The 15,948-nt window shown below is 51.8% G+C and overlaps 5 non-coding genes across 5 annotated transcripts; all 5 read left to right on the plus strand.

Moving 5' to 3' along the window:
• The first annotated feature begins 6,907 nt into the window (after window positions 1-6,907).
• Window positions 6,908-6,980, plus strand: TRNAK-CUU (transfer RNA lysine (anticodon CUU)). Its single transcript has one exon. It is a non-coding gene; the product is annotated as a tRNA-Lys (tRNA).
• A 3,192-nt stretch (window positions 6,981-10,172) lies between these two features.
• Window positions 10,173-10,245, plus strand: TRNAK-CUU (transfer RNA lysine (anticodon CUU)). Its single transcript has one exon. It is a non-coding gene; the product is annotated as a tRNA-Lys (tRNA).
• A 2,370-nt stretch (window positions 10,246-12,615) lies between these two features.
• TRNAK-CUU (transfer RNA lysine (anticodon CUU)) lies at window positions 12,616-12,688 on the plus strand. Its single transcript has one exon. It is a non-coding gene; the product is annotated as a tRNA-Lys (tRNA).
• Window positions 12,689-14,245: 1,557 nt separating this feature from the next.
• Window positions 14,246-14,318, plus strand: TRNAK-CUU (transfer RNA lysine (anticodon CUU)). The gene has a single exon. It is a non-coding gene; the product is annotated as a tRNA-Lys (tRNA).
• A 1,557-nt stretch (window positions 14,319-15,875) lies between these two features.
• TRNAK-CUU (transfer RNA lysine (anticodon CUU)) lies at window positions 15,876-15,948 on the plus strand. The gene has a single exon. It is a non-coding gene; the product is annotated as a tRNA-Lys (tRNA).

The raw sequence follows: 15,948 nt of genomic DNA on the forward strand, positions 1-15,948 counted from the left end.
ACACATCCTGCAGTTTGCCTCACAATTCCCACAGGACTCCACACAACGCAGCACTTCCCGCCCTGGGAGGCGCCGCTGGGAGTGGTCCTAGGCCGAGCCTTTCCTGCGCCCTTTCCTAGCCTGAGCCGCCCGAGCTTACAGCGAGCTCGGAGTCCGCTCCGGTCCGTCCTGTCCCCCCCCATCCTTTCAAAAAGAGGCATTTAAGGTCTCATCCCCGCTGGTGTTATGATTAAAGTAGGTATGAAAACTACTTTATGTTGGCAGCAGGATTTGACCACGGGACTGGGGAAGATACTGCTCTTGAATGTGGCACCTTACACCGCTCGGCCATTCCGGCAGCCTCCGGAACACGGCTCTGGAGGCTGACTGCCATCTCGCGACACAGGGAGAGTTCACACTGTTCTCTACTGGACATTTAAGTATGTGCCCAGAGACAGGTTGAGAGGACAGATGCATGTATGTACCAGAGTGAGCTCCAGAGAGACTGATGGGGACATAAGACTGGGGTAGAGCGAGAGATGGAGAAAGAGAAAGGTGCCGGTGTCGAGTCAGCAGCAGAGAAAATGAAACAAAGGGGCCTCCTGGGATAACCACACACTACTTCCTCACAAAGAACACACAGAGGGTGTGTGAAATGACATAGGCACAGTGTAGGAGGCTGGACTGGCTTGTAGTGAGTACCAAGGGGTACTTGCACCTTGCACCAGGCCCAGTTATCCCTTATTAGTGTATAGGGTGTCTAGCAGCTTAGGCTGATAGATAATGGTAGCTTAGCAGAGCAGCTTAGGCTGAACTAGGAGACGTGTGAAGCTACTACAGTACCACTTAGTGTCATATGCACAATACCATAAGAAAACACAATACACAGTTATACTAAAAATAAAGGTACTTTATTTTTATGACAATATGCCAAAGTATCTTAGAGTGTACCCTCAGTGAGAGGATAGGAAATATACACAAGATATATATACACAATAGCAAAAATATGCAGTATAGTCTTAGAAAACAGTGCAAACAATGTATAGTTACAATAGGATGCAATGAGGAAACATAGGGATAGGGGCAACACAAACCATATACTCCAAAAGTGGAATGCGAACCACGAATGGACCCCAAACCTATGTGACCTTGTAGAGGGTCGCTGGGACTATTAGAAAATAGTGAGAGTTAGAAAAATAACCCTCCCCAAGACCCTGAAAAGTGAGTGCAAAGTGCACCAAAGTTCCCCTAAGGACAAAGTAGTCGTGTTAGAGGAATAATGCAGGAAAGACACAAACCAGCAATGCAACAACTGTGGATTTCCAATCTAGGGTACCTGTGGAACAAGGGGACCAAGTCCAAAAGTCACAAGCAAGTCGGAGATGGGCAGATGCCCAGGAAATGCCAGCTGCGGGTGCAAAGAAGCTTCTACTGGACAGAAGAAGCTGAGGTTTCTGCAGGAACAAAAAGGGCTAGAGACTTCCCCTTTGGTGGACGGATCCCACTCGCCTTGGAGAGTCGTGCAGAAGTGCTTTCCCGCCGAAAGGACGCCAACAAGCCTTTCTAGACGCAAATCGTGCATTTAACGTTTTTGGACGCTACTGGGGCCCAGGAGGGACCAGGAGGTTAAAAATTGGACCTGAAGACAGAGGGGACGTCGAGCAAGACAAAGAGCCCTCACTGAAGCAGGTAGCACCCAGGGAAGTGCCAGAAACAGGCACTACGAGGATGCGTGAAACGGTGCTCGCCGAAGTTGCACAAAGGAGTCCCACGTCGCCGGAGACCAACTTAGAAAGTCGTGCAATGAAGGTTAGAGTGCCGTGTACCCAGGCTTGGCTGTGCACAAAGGATTTCCACCGGAAGTGCACAGGGGCCGGAGTAGCTGCAAAGTCGCGGTTCCCAGCAATGCAGCCCAGCGAGGTGAGGCAAGGACTTACCTCCACCAAACTTGGGCCGAAGAGTCACTGGACTGTGGGGGTCACTTGGACAGAGTCGCTGGATTCGAGGGACCTCGCTCGTCGTGCTGAGAGGAGACCCAAGGGACCGGTAATGCAGCTTTTTGGTGCCTGCGGTTGCAGGGGGAAGATTCCGTCGACCCACGGGAGATTTCTTCAGAGCTTCTGGTGCAGAGAGGAGGCAGGCTACCCCCACAGCATGCACAAGCAGGAAATCAGTCGAGAAGGCGGCAGGATCAGCGTTACAGAGTTGCAGTAGTCGTCTTTGCTACTATGTTGCAGGTTTGCAGGCTTCCAGCGCGGTCAGCAGTCGATTCCTTATCAGAAGGTGAAGAGAGAGATGCAGAGGAACTCGGATGAGCTCTTGCATTCGTTATCTAAAGTTTCCCCAGAGACAGAGACCCTAAATAGCCAGAAAAGAGGGTTTGGCTACCTAGGAGAGAGGATAGGCTACTAACATCTGAAGGAGCCTATCAGCAGGAGTCTCTGACGTCACCTGGTGGCACTGGCCACTCAGAGCAGTCCAGTGTGCCAGCAGCACCTCTGTTTCCAAGATGGCAGAGGTCTGGAGCACACTGGAGGAGCTCTGGACACCTCCCAGGGGAGGTGCAGGTCAGGGGAGTGGTCACTCCCCTTTCCTTTGTCCAGTTTCGCGCCAGAGCAGGGGCTAAGGGGTCCCTGAACCGGTGTAGACTGGCTTATGCATAATTGGGCACATCTGTGCCCAACAAAGCATTTCCAGAGGCTGGGGGAGGCTACTCCTCCCCTGCCTTCACACCATTTTCCAAAGGGAGAGGGTGTCACACCCTCTCTCAGAGGAAGTTCTTTGTTCTGCCATCCTGGGCCAGGCCTGGCTGGACCCCAGGAGGGCAGCTGCCTGTCTGAGGGGTTGGCAGCAGCAGCAGCTGCAGTGAAACCCCAGGAAGGGCAGTTTGGCAGTACCAGGGTCTGTGCTACAGACCACTGGGATCATGGGATTGTGCCAACTATGCCAGGATGGTATAGAGGGGGCAATTCCATGATCATAGACATGTTACATGGCCATATTCGGAGTTACCATGGTGAAGCCACATATAGGTAGTGACCTATATGTAGTGCACGCGTGTAATGGTGTCCCCGCACTCACAAAGTTCAGGGAATTGGCTCTGAACAATGTGGGGGCACCTTGGCTAGTGCCAGGGTGCCCTCACACTAAGTAACTTTGCACCTAACCTTTACCAGGTAAAGGTTAGACATATAGGTGACTTATAAGTTACTTAAGTGCAGTGTAAAATGGCTGTGAAATAACGTGGATGTTATTTCACTCAGGCTGTAGTGGCAGGCCTGTGTAAGAATTGTCAGAGCTCCCTATGGGTGGCAAAAGAAATGCTGCAGCCCATAGGGATCTCCTGGAACCCCAATACCCTGGGTACCTCAGTACCATATACTAGGGAATTATAAGGGTGTTCCAGTAAGCCAATGTAAATTGGTAAAAATGGTCACTAGCCTGTCAGTGACAATTTGGAAAGAAATGAGAGAGCATAACCACTGAGGTTCTGATTAGCAGAGCCTCAGTGAGACAGTTAGTCACTACACAGGTAACACATTTCAGGCACACTTATGAGCACTGGGGCCCTGGGTTACCAGGGTCCCAGTGACACATACAACTAAAACAACATATATACAGTGAAAAATGGGGGTAACATGCCAGGCAAGATGGTACTTTCCTACACACAGCAGCCCGGCTAGCTCAGTAGGTAGAGCATGAGACTCTAAATCTCAGGGTCATGGGTTCGAGCCCCACGTTGGGTGTGATGCTTTTTAAAGGCTTTTCCATTTTCGGGTTTAACATTAACTCTCACATTTTTCAGATATATCGCTGAGGCTTAAAACTACACACACACACACATCCTGCAGTTTGCCTCACGATTCCCACAGGACTCCACGCAACGCAGCACTTCCCGCCCTGGGAGGCGCCGCTGGGAGTGGTCCTAGGCCGAGCCTTTCCTGCGCCCTTTCCTAGCCTGAGCCGCCCGTGCTTACAGCGAGCTCGGAGTCCGCTCCGGTCCGTCCTGTCCCCCCCATCCTTTCAAAAAGAGGCGTTTAAGGTCTCATCCCGCTGGTGTTATGATTAAAGTAGGTATGAAAACTACTTTATGTCAGCAGCAGGATTTGACCTTGGGACTTGGGAAGATACTGCTCTTGAATGTGGCACCTTACACCGCTCGGCCATTCCGGCAGCCTCCGGAACACGGCTCTGGAGGCTGACTGCCACCTCGCGACACAGGGAGAGTTCACACTGTTCTCTACTGGACATTTAAGTATGTGCCCAGAGACAGGTTGAGAGGACAGATGCATGTATGTACCACAGTGAGCTCCAGAGAGACTGATGGGGACTTAAGACTGGGGTAGAGCGAGAGATGGAGAAAGAGAAAGGTGCCTGTGTCGAGTCAGCAGCAGAGAAAATGAAACAAAGGGGCCTCCTGGGATAACCACACACTACTTCCTCACAAAGAACACACAGAGGGTGTGTGAAATGACATAGGCACAGCAGGCCGGCTAGCTCAGTCTATAGAGCATGAGACTTAATCTCAGGGTCGTGGGTTCGAGCCCCACGTTGGGCGTGATGCTTTTTAAAGGCTTCTCCATTTTCGGGTTTAACATAAACTCTCACCTTTTTCAGATATTTTGCTGAGGCTTAAAACTACACACACACACATCCTGCAGTTTGCCTCACGATTCCGACAGGACTCCACACAACGCAGCACTTCCCGCCCTGGGAGGCGCCGCTGGGAGCGGTCCTAGGCCGAGCCTTTCCTGTGCCCTTTCCTAGCCTGAGCCGCTCGTGCTTACAGCGAGCTCGGAGTCCGCTCCGGTCCGTCCTTTACCCCCCCATCCTTTCAAAAAGAGGAGTTTAAGGTCTCATCCCTGCTGGTGTTATGATTAAAGTAGGTATGATAACTACTTTATGTCGGCAGCAGGATTTGATCACAAGACTGGAAAAGATACTGCTCTTGAATGTGGCGCCTTACACCGCTCGGTCATTCCGGCAGCCTCCAGAACACGGTTCTGGAGGCTGACTGCCACCTCGCGAAACAGGGAGAGTTCACACTGTTCTCTACTGGACATTTAAGCATGTGCCCAGAGACAGGTTGAAAGGACAGATGCATGTATGTACCAGAGTGAGCTCCAGAGAGACTGATGGGGACATAAGACTGGGGTTGAGCGAGAGATGGAGAAAGAGAAAGGTGCCTGTGTCGAGTCAGCAGCAGAGAAAATGAAACAAAGGGGCCTCCTGGGATAACCACACACTACTTCCTCACAAAGAACACACAGAGGGTGTGTGAAATGACATAAGCACAGCAGCCCGGCTAGCTCAGTCCGTAGAGCATGAGACTCTTAATCTCAGGGTCGTGGGTTCGAGCCCCACGTTGGGTGTGATGCTTTTTAAAGGCTTCTCCATTTTCGGGTTTAACATTAACTCTCACCTTTTTCAGATATTTCGCTGAGACTTAAAACTACACACACACACATCCTGTAGTTTGCCTCACGATTCCCACAGGACTCCACACAACGCAGCACTTTCCGCCCTGGGAGGCAACGCTGGGAGCGGTCCTAGGCCAAGCCTTTCCTGCGCCCTTTCCTAGCCTGAGCCGCCCGTGCTTACAGCGAGCTCGGAGTCCTCTCCGGTCCGTCCTGTCCCCCCCCCCATCCTTTCAAAAAGAGGAGTTTAAGGTCTCATCCACGCTGGTGTTATGATTAAAGTAGGTATGAAAACTACTTTATGTCGGCAGCAGGATTTCATCACAGGACTGGGGAAGATACTGCTCTTGAATGTGGCGCCTTACACCGCTCGACCATTCCGGCAGCCTCCGGAACGCACCTCTGGAGGCTGACAGCCACCTCGCGAACCAGGGAGAGTTCACACTGTTCTCTACTGGACATTTAAGTATGTGTCCAGAGACAGGTTGAGAGGACAGATGCATGTATGTACCAGATTGAGCTCCAAAGAGACTGATGGGGACATTAGACTGGGGTAGAGCGAGAGATGGAGAAAGAGAAAGGTGCCTGTGTCGAGTCAGCAGCAGAGAAAATGAAACAAAGGGGCCTCCTGGGATAACCACACACTACTTCCTCACAAAGAACACAGAGAGGGTGTGTGAAATGACATAGGCACAGCAGTCTGGCTAGCTCAGTCGGTAGAGCATGAGACTCTTAATCTCAGGGTTGTGGATACGAGCCCCACGTTGGGCGTGATGCTTTTTAAAGGCTTCTCCATTTTCGGTTTTAACATTAACTCTCACCTTTTTCAAATATTTCGCTGAGGCTTAAAACTACACACACACATCCTGCAGTTTGCCTCACGATTCTCACAGGACTCCACACAACGCAGCACTTCCCGCCCTGGGAGACGCCGCTGGGAGCGGTCCTAGGCCGAGCCTTTCCTGCGCCCTTTCCTAGCCTGAGCCGCCCGTGCTTACAGCGAGCTTGGAGTCCGCTCCGGTCCGTCCTGTCCACCCCCATCCTTTCAAAAAGATGAGTTTTATGGTCTCATCCCCGCTGGTGTTATGATTAAAGTAGGTATGAAAACTACCTTATGTCGGTAGTGGGATTTGATCACAGGACTGGGGAAGATACTGCACTTGAATGTGGCACCTTACACCGCTCAGCCATTCCGGCAGCCTCTGGAAAACTGCTCTGGAGGCTGACTGCCACCTCGCGAAACAGGAAGAGTTTACACTGTTCTCTACTGGACATTTAAGTATGTGCCCAGAGACAGGTTGAGAGGACAGATGCATGTATGTACCAGAGTGAGCTCCAGAAAGACTGATGAGGACATAAGACTGGGGTAGAGCGAGAGATGGAGAAAGAGAAAGGTGCCTGTGTCGAGTCAGCAGCAGAGAAAATGAAACAAAGGGGCCTCCTGGGATAACCACACACTACTTCCTCACAAAGAACACACAGAGGGTGTGTGAAATGACATAGGCACAGCAGCCCGGCTAGCTCAGTCGGTAGAGCATGAGACTCTTAATCTCAGGGTCGTGGGTTCGAGCCCCACGTTGGGTGTGATCCCTTTTTAAAGGCTTCTCTATTTTCGGGTTTAACATTAACTCTCACCTTTTTCAGATATTTCGCTGAGACTTAAAACTACACACACACACACATCCTGCAGTTTGCCTCACGATTCCCACAGGACTCCACACAACGCAGCACTTCCCGCCCTGGGAGGCAATGCTGGGAGCGGTCCTAGGCCAAGCCTTTCCTGCGCCCTTTCCTAGCCTGAGCCGCCCGTGCTTACAGCGAGCTCGGAGTCCTCTCCGGTCCGTCCTGTCCCCCCCCCCATCCTTTCAAAAAGAGGAGTTTTATGGTCTCATCCCCGCTGGTGTTATGATTAAAGTAGGTATGAAAACTACTTTACGTCAGTAGCAGGATTTGATCACAGGACTGGGGAAGATACTGCACTCTAATGTGGCACCTTACACCGCTCAGCCATTCCGGCAGCCTCCGGAAAACGGCTCTGGAGGCTGACTGCCACCTCGCGAAACAGGGACAGTTCACACTGTTCTCTACTGGACATTTAAGTATGTGCCCAGAGACAGGTTGAGAGGACAGATGCATGTATGGACCAGAGTGAGCTCCAGAAAGACTGATGAGGACATAAGACTGGGGTAGAGCGAGAGATGGAGAAAGAGAATGGTGCCTGTGTCGAGTCAGCAGCAGAGAAAATGAAACAAAGGGGCCTCCTGGGATAACCACACACTACTTCCTCACAAAGAACACACAGACGATGTTTGAAATGACATAGGCACAGCGGCCCGGCTAGCTCAGTCGGTAGAGCATGAGACACTTAATCCCAGGGTCGTGTGTTCGAGCCCCCCGTTGGGCGTGATGCTTTTTATAGGCTTCTCCATTTTCGGGTTTAACATTAACTCTCACCTTTTTCAGATATTTTGCTGAGGCTTAAAACTACACACACACACACTTCCTGCAGTTTGCCTCACGATTCCCACAGGACTCCACACAACGCAGCACTTCCCGCCCTGGGAGGCGCCGCTGGGAGCGTTCCTAGGCCGAGCCTTTTCTGCGCCCTTTCCTAGCCTGAGCCGCCCGTGCTTACAGCGAGCTCTGAGTCCGCTCCGGTCCGTCCTGTCCCCCCCCATCCTTTCAAAAAGAAGAGTTTAAGGTCTCATCCGTGCTGGTGTTATGATTAAAGGCGGTATGAAAACTACTTTATGTTGGCAGCGGGATTTGATCACAATACTGGAGAAGATACTGCTCTTGAATGTGGCGCCTTACACCACTCGGCCATTCCGGCAGCCTCCGGAACACGGCTCTGGAGGCTGACTGCCCCCTCGCAAAACAGGGAGAGTTCACACTGTTCTCTACTGGACATTTAAGTATGTGCCCAGAGACAGGTTGAGAGGACAGATGCATGTATGTACCAGAGTGAGCTCCAGAGAGACTGATGGGGACATAAGACTGGGGTAGAGCGAGAGATGGAGAAAGAGAAAGGTGCCTGTGTCGAGTCAGCAGCAGAGAAAATGAAACAAAGGGGCCTCCTGGGATAACCACACTCTACTTCCTCACAAAGAACACACAGAGGGTGTGTGAAATGACATAGGCACAGCAGCCCGGCTAGCTCAGTCGGTAAAGCATGAGACTCTTAATCTCAGGGTCGTGGGTTCGAGCCCCATGTTGGGCGTGATGCTTTTTAAAGGCTTCTCCATTTTCGGGTTTAACATTAACTCTCACCTTTTTCAGATATTTTGCTGAGGCTTAAAACTACACACACACACATCCTGCAGTTTGCCTCACGATTCCCACAGGACTCCACACAATGCAGCACTTCCCGCCCTGGGAGGCGCCGCTGGGAGCGGTCCTAGGCCGAGCCTTTCCTGCGCCCTTTCCTAGCCTGAGCCGCCCGTGCTTACAGCGAGCTCGGAGTCCGCTCCGGTCCGTCCTGTCCACCCCCATCCTTTCAAAAAGAGGAGTTTTACGGTCTCATCCCCGCTGGTGTTATCATTAAAGTAGGTATGAAAACTACTTTATGTCAGCAGCAGGATTTGACCACGGGACTGGGGAAGATACTGCTCTTGAATGTGGCGCCTTACACCGCTCGGCCATTCCGGCAGACTTCGGAAAACGTATTTGGAGGCTGACTGCCACCTCGCGAAACAGGGAGAGTTCACACTCTTCTCTACTGGACATTTAAGCATGTGCCCAGAGATAGGTTGAAAGGACAGATGCATGTATGTACCAGAGTGAGCTCCAGAAAGACTGATGGGGACATAAGACTGGGGTAGAGCGAGAGATGGAGAAAGAGAAAGGTGCCTGTGTCAGGTCAGCAGCAGAGAAAATGAAACAAAGGGGCCTCCTGGGATAACCACACACTACTTCCTCACAAAGAACACACAGAGGGTGTGTGAAATGACATAGCCACAGCAGCCCGGCTAGCTCAGTCGGTAGAGCATGAGACTCTTAATCTCAGGGTCGTGGGTTCGACCTCCACATTGGGCGTGATGATTTTTAAAGGCTTCTCCATTTTCGGGTTGAACATTAACTCTCACCTTTTTCAGATATTTCGCTGAGGCTTAAAACTACACACACACACATCCTGCAGTTTGCCTCACGATTCCCACAGGACTCCACACAATGCAGCACTTCCCGCCCTGGGAGGCGCCGCTGGGAGCTGTCCTAGGCCGAGCCTTTCATGCGCCCTTTCCTAGCCTGAGCCGCCCGTGCTTACAGCGAGCTCGGAGTCCGCTCCGGTCCGTCCTGTCCACCCCCATCCTTTCAAAAAGAGGAGTTTTAAGGTCTCATCCCCGCTAGTGTTATGATTAAGGTAGGTATGAAAAGTACTTTATGTTGGCAGCGGCATTTGATCACAGGACTGGGGAAGATACTGCTCTTGAATGTGGCGCCTCACACCGCTCGGCCATTCGGCAGCCGCCGAAACACGGCTCTGGAGGCGGACTGCCACCTCGCAAAATAGGGAGAGTTCACACTGTTCTCTACTGGACATTTAAGTATGTGCCCAGAGACAGGTTGAGAGGACAGATGCATGTATGTACCAGAGTGAGCTCCAGAGAGACTGATGGGGACATAAGACTGGGGTAGAGCGAGAGATGGAGAAAGAGAAAGGTGCCTGGGTCGAGTCAGCAGCAGAGAAAATGAAACAAAGGGGCCTCCTGGGATAACCACACACTACTTCCTCACAAAGAACACACAGAGGGTGTGTGAAATGACATGGGCACAGCAGCCCGGCTAGCTCAGTCGGTAGAGCATGAGACTCTTAATCTCAGGGTTGTGGGTTCGAGCCCCACGTTGGGCGTGATTCTTTTTAAAGGCTTCTCCCTTTTCGGGTTTATCATTAACTCTCACCTTTTTCAGATATTTCGCTGAGGCTTAAAAATACACAAACACACATCCTGCAGTTTGCCTCACGATTCCCACAGGACTCCACACAACGCAGCACATCCCGCCCTGGGAGGCGCCGCTGGGAACAGTCCTAGGCCGAGCCTTTCCTGCGCCCTTAGCTAGCCTGAGCCGCCCGTGCTTACAGCGAGCACGGAGTCCGCTCCGGTCCGTCCTGTCCCCCCCCATCCTTTCAAAAAGAGGAGTTTAAGGTCTCATCCCAGCTGGTGTTATGATTAAAATAGGTGTGAAAACTACTTTATGTCAGCAGCGGAATTTGACCACGGGACTGGGGAAGATACTGCTCTTGAATGTGGCGCCTTACACCGCTCGGCCATTCCGGCAGCCTCCAGAACACGGCTCTGGAGGCTGACTGCCACCTCGCGAAACAGCGAGAGTTCACACTGTTCTCTACTGGACATTTAAGTATGTGCCCAGAGACAGGTTGAGAGGACAGATGCATGTATGTACGAGAGTGAGCTCCAGAGAGACTGATGGGGACATAAGACTGGGGTAGAGCGAGAGATGGAGAAAGAGAAAGGTGCCTGTGTTGAGTCAGCAGCAGAGAAAATGAAACAAAGGGGCCTCCTGGGATAACCACACTCTACTTCCTCACAAAGAACACACAGAGGGTGTGTGAAATGTCATAGGCGCAGCAGCCCGGCTACCTCAGTTGGTAGAGAATGAGACTCTTCATCTCAGAGTTGTAGGTTCGAGCCCCACGTTGGGTGTGATGCTTTTTAAAGGCTTCTCCATTTTCGGGTTTAACATTAACTCTCACCTTTTTCAGATATTTTGCTGAGGCTTAAAACTACACACACACACATCCTGCAGTTTGCCTCACGATTCCCACAGGACTCCACACAACGCAGCACTTCCCGCCGTGGAAGGCGCCGCTGGGAGCGGTCCTAGGCCGAGCCTTTCCTGCGCCCTTTCCTAGCCTGAGCCGCCTGTGCATACAGCGAGCTCGGAGTCCGCTCCGGTCCGTCCTGTCCCCCCCCATCCTTTCAAAAAGAGGAGTTTAAAGTCTCATCCCCGCTGGTGTTATGATTAAAATAGGTGTGAAAACTACTTTATGTCAGCAGCGGAATTTGACCACGGGACTGGGGAAGATACTGCTCTTGAATGTGGCGCCTTACACCGCTCGGCCATTTCGGCAGCCTCCTGAACACGGCTCTGGAGGCTGACTGCCACCTCGCGAAACAGCGAGAGTTCACACTGTTCTCTACTGGACATTTAAGTATGTGCCCAGAGACAGGTTGAGAGGACAGATGCATGTATGTACCAGAGTGAGCTCCAGAGAGACTGATGGGGACATAAGACAGGGGTAGAGCGAGAGATGGAGAAAGAGAAAGGTGCCTGTGTTGAGTCAGCAGCAGAGAAAATGAAACAAAGGGGCCTCCTGGGATAACCACACACTACTTCCTCACAAAGAACACACAGAGGGTGTGTGAAACGACATAGGCGCAGCAGCCCGGCTACCTCAGTTGGTAGAGAATGAGACTCTTCATCTCAGAGTCGTGGGTTCGAGCCCCATGTTGGGTGTGATGCTTTTTAAAGGCTTCTCCATTTTCAGGTTTAACATTAACTCTCACCTTTTTCAGATATTTCGCTGAGGCTTAAAACTACACACACACACATCCTGCAGTTTGCCTCACGATTCCCACAGGACTCCACACAACGCAGCACTTCCTGCCCTGGGAGGCGCCACTGGGAGCGGTCCTAGGCCGAGCCTTTCCTGCGCCCTTTCCTAGCCTGAGCCGCCCGTGCTTACAGCGAGCTCGGAGTCCGCTCCGGTCCGTCCTGTCCCCCCCCCATCCTATCAAAAAGAGGAGTTTAAGGTCTCATCCCCGCTGGTGTTATGATTAAAGTAGGTATGAAAATTACTTTATATCTGCAGCGGTATTTGATCACAGGACTGGGGAAGATACTGCTCTTGAATGTGGCGCCTTACAACGCACGGCCATTCCTGCAGCATCCGGAACACAGCTCTGGAGGCTGACTGTCACCTCGCGAAACAGGGAGAGTTCACAATCTTCTCTACTGGACATTTAAGTATGTGCCCAGAGACAGGTTGAGAGGACAGATGCATGTATGTACCAGAGTGAGCTCCAGAGAGACTGATGGGGACATAAGACTGGGGTAGAGCGAGAGATCGAGAAAGAGAAAGGTGCCAGTGTCGAGTCAGCAGCAGAGAAAATGAAACAAAGGGGCCTCCTGGGATAACCACACACTACTTCCTCACAAAGAACACACAGAGGGTGTGTGAATTGACATAGGCACAGCAGCCCGACTAGCTCAGTCGGTAGAGCATGAGACTCTTAATCTCAGGGTCGTGGGTTCGAGCCCCATGTTGGGCGTGATGCTTTTTAAAGGCTTCTCCATTTTCGGGTTTAACATTAACTCTCACCTTTTTCAGATATTTCGCTGAGGCTTAAAACTACACACACACACATCCTGCAGTTTGCCTCACGATTCCCACAGGACTCCACACAACGCAGCACTTCCCGCCCTGGGAGGCGCCGCTGGGAGAGGTCCTAGGCCGAGCCTTTCCTGCGCCCTTTCCTAGCCTGAGCCGCCCGTGCTTACAGCGAGCTCGAAGTCCGCTCCGGTCTGTCCTGTCCCCCCCCCATCCTTTCAAAAAGAGGAGTTTAAGGTCTCATCCCCGCTGGTGTTATGATTAAAGTAGGTATGAAAACTACTTTATGTCTGCAGCGGTATTTGATCACAGGACTGGGGAAGATACTGCTCTTGAATGTGGCGCCTTACACCACTCGGCCATTCCGGCAGCATCCGGAACACAGCTCTGGAGGCTGACTGCCAACTCGCGAAACAGGGAGAGTTCACACTGTTCTCTACTGGACATTTAAGTATGTGCCTAGAGACAGGTTGAGAGGACAGATGCATGAATGTACCACAGTGAGCTCCAGAGAGACTGATGGGGACATAAGACTGGAGTAGAGCGAGAGATGGAGAAAGGGAAAGGTGCCTGTGTTGAGTCAGCAGCAGAGAAAATGAAACAAAGGGGCCTCCTCGGATAACCACACACTACTTCCTCACAAAGAACACACAGAGGGTGTGTGAAACGACATAGGCGCAGCAGCCCGGCTACCTCAGTTGGTAGAGAATGAGACTCTTCATCTCAGAGTCGTGGGTTCGAGCCCCATGTTGGGTGTGATGCTTTTTAAAGGCTTCTCCATTTTCAGGTTTAACATTAACTCTCACCTTTTTCAGATATTTCGCTGAGGCTTAAAACTACACACACACACATCCTGCAGTTTGCCTCACGATTCCCACAGGACTCCACACAACGCAGCACTTCCTGCCCTGGGAGGCGCCACTGGGAGCGGTCCTAGGCCGAGCCTTTCCTGCGCCCTTTCCTAGCCTGAGCCGCCCGTGCTTACAGCGAGCTCGGAGTCCGCTCCGGTCCGTCCTGTCCCCCCCCCATCCTATCAAAAAGAGGAGTTTAAGGTCTCATCCCCGCTGGTGTTATGATTAAAGTAGGTATGAAAACTACTTTATGTCTGCAGCGGTATTTGATCACAGGACTGGGGAAGATACTGCTCTTGAATGTGGCGCCTTACAACGCACGGCCATTCCTGCAGCATCCGGAACACAGCTCTGGAGGCTGACTGTCACCTCGCGAAACAGGGAGAGTTCACAATCTTCTCTACTGGACATTTAAGTATGTGCCCAGAGACAGGTTGAGAGGACAGATGCATGTATGTACCAGAGTGAGCTCCAGAGAGACTGATGGGGACATAAGACTGGGGTAGAGCGAGAGATCGAGAAAGAGAAAGGTGCCAGTGTCGAGTCAGCAGCAGAGAAAATGAAACAAAGGGGCCTCCTGGGATAACCACACACTACTTCCTCACAAAGAACACACAGAGGGTGTGTGAATTGACATAGGCACAGCAGCCCGACTAGCTCAGTCGGTAGAGCATGAGACTCTTAATCTCAGGGTCGTGGGTTCGAGCCCCATGTTGGGCGTGATGCTTTTTAAAGGCTTCTCCATTTTCGGGTTTAACATTAACTCTCACCTTTTTCAGATATTTCGCTGAGGCTTAAAACTACACACACACACATCCTGCAGTTTGCCTCACGATTCCCACAGGACTCCACACAACGCAGCACTTCCCGCCCTGGGAGGCGCCGCTGGGAGAGGTCCTAGGCCGAGCCTTTCCTGCGCCCTTTCCTAGCCTGAGCCGCCCGTGCTTACAGCGAGCTCGAAGTCCGCTCCGGTCTGTCCTGTCCCCCCCCCATCCTTTCAAAAAGAGGAGTTTAAGGTCTCATCCCCGCTGGTGTTATGATTAAAGTAGGTATGAAAACTACTTTATGTCTGCAGCGGTATTTGATCACAGGACTGGGGAAGATACTGCTCTTGAATGTGGCGCCTTACACCACTCGGCCATTCCGGCAGCATCCGGAACACAGCTCTGGAGGCTGACTGCCAACTCGCGAAACAGGGAGAGTTCACACTGTTCTCTACTGGACATTTAAGTATGTGCCTAGAGACAGGTTGAGAGGACAGATGCATGAATGTACCACAGTGAGCTCCAGAGAGACTGATGGGGACATAAGACTGGAGTAGAGCGAGAGATGGAGAAAGGGAAAGGTGCCTGTGTTGAGTCAGCAGCAGAGAAAATGAAACAAAGGGGCCTCCTCGGATAACCACACACTACTTCCTCACAAAGAACACACAGAGGGTGTGTGAAACGACATAGGCGCAGCAGCCCGGCTACCTCAGTTGGTAGAGAATGAGACTCTTCATCTCAGAGTCGTGGGTTCGAGCCCCATGTTGGGTGTGATGCTTTTTAAAGGCTTCTCCATTTTCAGGTTTAACATTAACTCTCACCTTTTTCAGATATTTCGCTGAGGCTTAAAACTACACACACACACATCCTGCAGTTTGCCTCACGATTCCCACAGGACTCCACACAACGCAGCACTTCCTGCCCTGGGAGGCGCCACTGGGAGTGGTCCTAGGCCGAGCCTTTCCTGCGCCCTTTCCTAGCCTGAGCCGCCCGTGCTTACAGCGAGCTCGGAGTCCGCTCCGGTCCGTCCTGTCCCCCCCCCATCCTATCAAAAAGAGGAGTTTAAGGTCTCATCCCCGCTGGTGTTATGATTAAAGTAGGTATGAAAACTACTTTATGTCTGCAGCGGTATTTGATCACAGGACTGGGGAAGATACTGCTCTTGAATGTGGCGCCTTACAACGCACGGCCATTCCGGCAGCATCCGGAACACAGCTCTGGAGGCTGACTGTCACCTCGCGAAACAGGGAGAGTTCACAATCTTCTCTACTGGACATTTAAGTATGTGCCCAGAGACAGGTTGAGAGGACAGATGCATGTATGTACCAGAGTGAGCTCCAGAGAGACTGATGGGGACATAAGACTGGGGTAGAGCGAGAGATCGAGAAAGAGAAAGGTGCCAGTGTCGAGTCAGCAGCAGAGAAAATGAAACAAAGGGGCCTCCTGGGATAACCACACACTACTTCCTCACAAAGAACACACAGAGGGTGTGTGAATCGACATAGGCACAGCAGCCCGACTAGCTCAGTCGGTAGAGCATGAGACTCTTAATCTCAGGGTCGTGGGTTCGAGCCCCATGTTGGGCG

The sequence above is a fragment of the Pleurodeles waltl genome, chromosome 6 (assembly GCF_031143425.1).
Source record: "Pleurodeles waltl isolate 20211129_DDA chromosome 6, aPleWal1.hap1.20221129, whole genome shotgun sequence".
Taxonomy (NCBI): Eukaryota; Metazoa; Chordata; class Amphibia; order Caudata; family Salamandridae; genus Pleurodeles; species Pleurodeles waltl.